Genomic DNA, 6,544 nt, shown 5'->3' on the forward strand with positions numbered 1-6,544 from the left:
TGAGCTCAAGTCGGACGCCCAACCGACGGAGCCACCCAGGTGCCCCAGTAAGTTTATCTCAAAATCTATCTGCATACAAAAGTGTTTATGTTTATAAGGAGTAAAGTGCATTTCTAAGTCACCCTGCACCTCCTGAAAAATACACAACACTTACTATGTATGATTTAAAAAAGAGCTCTTAGGGGCGCCTGGGTGGCTCAGTCAGTTGATTGTCCGACTTCGGCTCAGGTCATGATCTCACAAACTGTGAGCCCCATGTCGGGCTCTGTGCTGACAGCTCAGAGCCTGGAGCCTGGTTTGGATTCTGTGTCTACCTCTCTCTATCTGCCCCTCTCTCACTTGCTCTGTCTCTCCTCAAAAATAAATAAAAACATTAAAAAAAATTTTTAAAGAGCTCTTAGATATGCATATAGGTGCATATTAGATAGGTGGATGGGGGGGCACCTGGGTGGCTTGGTCGGTTAAGTGTCCGAGTTCGGCTCAGGTCATGATCTCACGGTCCGTGAGTTCGAGCCCTGCGTCAGGCTCTGTGCTTACAGCTCAGAGCCTGGAGTCTGTTTCAGACTCTGTGTCTCCCTCTCTCTCTGCTCCTCCCCTGTTCATGCTCTGTCTCTCTCTGTCTCAAAAATAAATAAACGTTAAAAAAAATTTAAAATAGGTGGACAGGTGCTGGATAGACAGACAGACAATCTGTGTTGCTTCCATGCCTGTATGTTTTTTTGTTCCTCAAAAATATTGTCCTGATGATAGTTTAACAACTCTCACGTTACCCTCTTTCTTTCCATCAGTATCTAAGACTAAATTAAAGAATATTATTCTCCCAGGGAGCGTGAGTGGCTCAGTCAGTTAAGCATCTGACTCTTGATTTCAGTTCAGATCATGATCTCACGGTTGGTGAGACTGAGCCCCATGATGGGCTCCGTGGGATTCTCTCTCTCCCTCCCCCAGTGCCCCTCCCCCACTTATGTGAGAGCACCGACGTTCTCTCTCTCTTTCTCAAAAAGAATTTAAAATTTTTTAATTAAAGTAAGTATTATTTTCCCAAAAAGTTACTTATTGAACCCATCAGATCGCTCATATCAACTGAAACGGTTCTTGCAACCCTTTCCTGTTGTCTTGGGGTAAATTAAGAAGTCTTCTCTTGAGTCTTGCCAAATGTGTTTTCATTTCAGAAAATGTTTCCCTTCAGAATTTTATGTCCATATAAAATTGACAGTGGGAATGCCTGGACTCTCTTTAACCTTGAACTGAAGTGGAAACACTGCTTGGATTTTGTCCTTGAGCGCTGGGCTATGCAGAGATAGATCGGGAGTTTGAGACAGAAGCCCTATGTATCCCCGTTCTCATGGAAACTTCAGCCCCGCTCACACTGCTTCTTAGAAGGACGATGTTCTAATCTTTCCTGAGATTCCCCCTCTTCCGTTGTCTCCTCACTGCAGTATAATTGATTCTAAGAGGGAAAAGGAAAATGCTGGTCGCCGAGAGGAGAACTGTCTTACTCGATTATTCTGTTTTACGCAAATTCTGATTTTTTTCAAAAAACAATTCTTCTGTAGGCAGCCGGGAAAAAGAAAGAGGCGCTGCACCCCACACGGGATCCGGGAGGCACCGAGTCCAGCTTCACATCACCACAGGCACAAGTCTCCTCAGACAACACTTAGCAGTCTTCTGTCATCAGAAGACAGACCTTCAGGTGGACCTGTGGGTGGAGACAGGAGTCCCAGGTCTGCATCACAGAGGAATGGAGCAGTCATGAAGGAGACCCAAGTATGGAAGCTGGAGCCAACGGAAGGAAGTGGACCCTCCCTCGCCCATCCTTCTCCAGTCCTGCAGACCCTCCACCTCCCCTCTTGTCATATCGTGCATATATTTTTGTTGACTGTTTATTCCTCATGCAACCCCTACATCACAGGGGTCCACCTTCACTCTGTGGAGATCTTGGTTATGATACCATCCTTTCCACAAATTTAAAGGTCAGGAGCTTCACCAAGAGTTGTTGCCAATTCTCAGGGATCAATACTCTCATGAGTTTCTCTGTTCTCCCCTTAACCTTCCCCCATAAAACCCATCTTTGCCTCATATCCACACAGACCTAGAACTCAGCCCCCAACACTCCAACTTTTCCGCTTTGTGCCTTAACCTAGAGTAGCAATACTCACATCATTTTTTATACATTGCACATCATGATATCCTTGTGGGTGGTTGCAAAGTGGGAAGTATAAAAGGTGGATTCACACAGGGGGATGTACTGCTCTCTTCTTGCATACACGGATATGACGGCTAGATACACATACATGCGTGTGAGTGTCTTTTCTGAGATATGGTGGGACTGTGGGAGTCCATGTGAGTGTGAGTCGTAGTCAGCGTGTATGATTCCGGCTGAGAGTTTGTACATGGGGTGGGCATGAGTTGGTGAGAGAATATGTGTATGTATAAGTATGTGAGTATACGTGACTGTGTATGTGATTTATATGGAGGTGTGTGCATGTGTTTGTATGTGTGTGCATGTGTGCGTGTGCTCACATGCATGTGCAGTAGAGGCTGCCCACCGTATGGCTCTCATCCCAGGCTTGGAAATTGAGAGGCATTAGATAGTGGGCCTGGATAAGATGTAGATTTATTTGTAGGAGACAACTAAGGGGTAATCTGAACTCCTATTTTATATTTCTTCATGTGTTACAAAAGCAACAGTTCTCTTTACTGAAAATACATCAAAAAACAAGTATGGCAAACTGTGGTAACCATCCAGTGCTCTTGAGTTGCATGTGTAGCATTTATTTCATAGAAAAGGAACCATCTGAGGCTTAATTTAGACTCCCAAATTAATTGGCATTGAGTGCCTGTCTTTGAGTTTCAACTTTTGAAAACCCTCAGGTATTTTTTCTGGTACCAACTTTTTGCTTCTAATTTAATGGTAGTTCACCTCTGTGGTCTGAAGATTAGGAAGAAATCACTCTTGGGTGGAAGAACTTGTCAGCAAAGCAGATCTAGGGAGAGACACCTACTCGCTCCCAGTCCCTCACCTGTCAGACCTCTGCGTTTTGCTCCCCTCCACGTGAGACCTGTCTGCCTTCAGGAATGGAAAACAGCCTGTACCAGTCATTTCAATGGTCCCTTTGTAGTTATTAACTGGAAATTGGTAATTGGTTGCGGTAATTACCAACTTCAGAAAACAAGTTCTTTATAAATGCTCTCAGATCCCCAGCCGGCGCTGTCATGGCCACTAAAGGTGAAATGATAATTGCAATTCTGAAGGGAGGGGAGGTCACGATCACTGCCCCATATCACAGGGTCTCGTGGCTGCCTCCCTCCCACATGCACGAGCCCTCATGACCTTGCACTGAGCTCACCATCCACACAGAGGGATGTTTCTGGGAAAATATTTTCCATTTCAGTCTGAGAAGCAAGTCTATAAGGTATAGACGTCTATGGGGAGTAAACGTGGGTAAGTGATCGTATATGAAACGGGGATTATTCTGGGTTTGAGACGGATCCAGTGTCATAGCCACAGAGACATGAGCTGGGTTAGTAGAGAGAGATGGGGTCCTAGACTTTACCTAATGCCTGCTGGCTCCTGGTGTGATTTAGTGTAATCCACAATGACAATGATTGTGGGTATTTTGTGCAGTGAAAAGGAATCCTGATTTTTCAGGTAATTTGGGCCGGAGTTCTTTTTTTTTTTTTTTTTAACGTTTATTTATTTTTGAGAGACAGAGACAGAGACAGAGGGTGAGCACGGGAGGGGCAGAAACAGAATCGGAAACAGGCTCCAGACCCTGAGCTGTCAGCACAGAGCTCGACGTGGGGCTCGAACCCACAAACTGTGAGATCATGACCTGAGCACAGAAGTTGGACCCTTAACCGACTGAGCCACCCAGTGCCCCATTTTTTTCCCCTGGCCTGTAGTTCTGAAAGCAATTGCTTTCAGCCTACCTTACAGGAATCAAACACCACCTTTGTAGCATTACTAGAGGTGTGCCTGTAATCCATGTTTATAATAAGGACTAGGATAAATAAATCTGTACGAATCATGCAATCTTGTGAACAAACAGGATATCCCAATGACAACTGCCGGAATAGAAATGTTTTCTCTGAGTATGATGTGCTTAATGGAGACAGTAGTATCTCTGCTGAAAATATCATGGTCTGTGGATTACGGTGAGACTGTTTTCTTCTGGAAGCTATTGAAAATAGCATTTAAGGAAAAGACAGTTCTGTAATAATGTGTTTCAAAGAGAGGCTGTTAGGCTCACGTGTATCCTATGGTGTTTTCTCTGGTATCAGTTGTAAATTCTATAACATCAATTTGTAAAGCACACAACGGTCCTGTATTAGAGTTTACAATTTGCATATGTCATATTTGAATATATTTCAGAGAACTTACCACATGGTTAATAGTTCCTAGCCTGGTATTAATAAATAAGCATATGATCTAAAATTACTAATACTTCAGTTTTTACCTTACTCTGTTTTATCCCATATTAGAATTCAACATCCCATACTTCAGGGCAAGACATGAGATTATGATAGGTTTCCTTACTTTTGTTCTTGACATAAAGGCAAATGCCCCAAAGGTTTTTTCTTTCTGTTTCCATCCTACTCTTGAGTCATTCTTGCTTGCATTCATTCAATTCAGTTTGTCACGGGACAGGTTCCCATCACACGAATCTGCAATCAGTGCATCTACATTTTATTAAATCTCTAAAGCTTTATTCACTTTGATATTGGTCTACAGAACAAATCTTTACACATCGTGAAAGTTATTATAACAAAAATTATAAAGTAACATACTATCAAGCTAAAATAAAAAGGCAAAGCTGAAACCAAAACTCTATATATAGATTTTTCAAAGAACACAGCTGTCTAGCTTACTTAGCATAGCATAGCCGTTAGATGCACTGTCTCTGCAAACAACTCAGCCAGATTCAAGTCCACACTTTGCCCCAAGTACGGTATGAATTTAGACAAATCACCTGTCCTGTCTGTATTCTCCTTGTCTTTAAAATGAAAGGGATAGTAGCGATGACTCAGAGTTTTGTTTAAAAAGTAAGTTACAACATGTATGAACCTCATAGCAATGGCTCGTACATTGTCATTTGCTTTAAACTCTTGGGGCGCCTGGGTGGCTGAGTCAGTTGCACATCTGACTTCAGCTCAGGTTGCGATCTCATGGTTCTTGAATGTAAGCCCTACAATGGGTTTGCTGCTGTCAGCACGGAGCCTGCTTTGGATATCCCAATGCTCGCTCTCTCTCAAAACTGATTAAACAATTTTTAAAGAAAGGTTATATACTCAACTCTTGAAAATCTCTTTAAAAATTAATATTTCTCTTGTTAACCTTTCTTGATATACAATTGACATGCCAAAACTCGCACATATTTAATGTATATATTTTGATGAGTTTGGAAATCTGCTTACCTCTTTGATGCCATCACCGCAATCAAGGTACTAAAATATCCAGCACTTCCAAAACATTCCTTGTGTTCCTGTGTGTGTGTGTGTGTGTGTGTGTGTGTGTGTGTTTGGTCAGAGCACCTCACTTAAAGTATAGGCTCTTTTCATAACTGAAAGTGCACAATACTGTACTACTAACTATAGTCACCATACGGTACAACAGATCTCTACAACTCACTCATCTTGTATAACTGAAACTTTACACACATTGAACAACAATTCCCCATTCCCCCTCCCTCCAGCCCCTGGCAACCACTGTTCTATGCTCTGCTTCTATGGGTTTGACTATTTTAGATTCCGCATGTAGGTGAAACCATACCATATTTTTCCTTCTGTGATTCGCTTATTTCACTTAGCATAACGTCTTCTATGTTCATCCAAGTAGGCGTTCCTTCTTTTTGAAGCTTAGATAATATCTCATTGTATGTATATACTCCACTTTCCTCATCCATTCATTGTCAACGGGCATTTCAATTGCTTCCATAACTTGGCTATTGTGAATGATGCTGTAATGAATGTGGGCATGTAGGTACCTCTTTGAGACCTTGGTTTCAATTCTTTTGGCTGTATACCAAGAAGTGGGATTTCTGGATGATGAGATAGTTCTATCACATTTTTTTTTGAGGAACTTCTATACTTTTCCATGGTGGCTGCAATATTCTACATTTCTACCAGTAGTGTATAAGGACTCCAATTTTTCCACGTCCTTACCAACACTTGTTATCTTTGGGGCTTGGAAGATACTAGTCATTCTAACAGATGTGAGATAACATCTCATTGTGGATTTGATCTGCATTTCCCTGATGATTAGTAGAGTCGACCACCTTTTCATATACTTGATCATTCATATGTTCTTTGGAGAAATGTCGATTCCTAAAGTTGCCCATTTCTTAATTGGGTTATTTGGTGGTTTCTTCTATTGAGTTGTTGGAGATTCTTATGTTTTGTATATTAAACCCTTGTCAGATGAATGCTTTGCAAGTATTTTGTCCCATTCCATAGACTGCCTTTTCACTTTAGTGATTATTTCCTTTGCTCTGCAGAAGCTTTTTAGTTTTATATAATCCCACTTGTGTTTTTTTTCTTTTGC

This window comes from Herpailurus yagouaroundi, unplaced genomic scaffold (genome assembly GCF_014898765.1).
Source record: "Herpailurus yagouaroundi ecotype Mexico unplaced genomic scaffold, PumYag 220, whole genome shotgun sequence".
Lineage (NCBI taxonomy): Eukaryota > Metazoa > Chordata > Mammalia > Carnivora > Felidae > Herpailurus > Herpailurus yagouaroundi.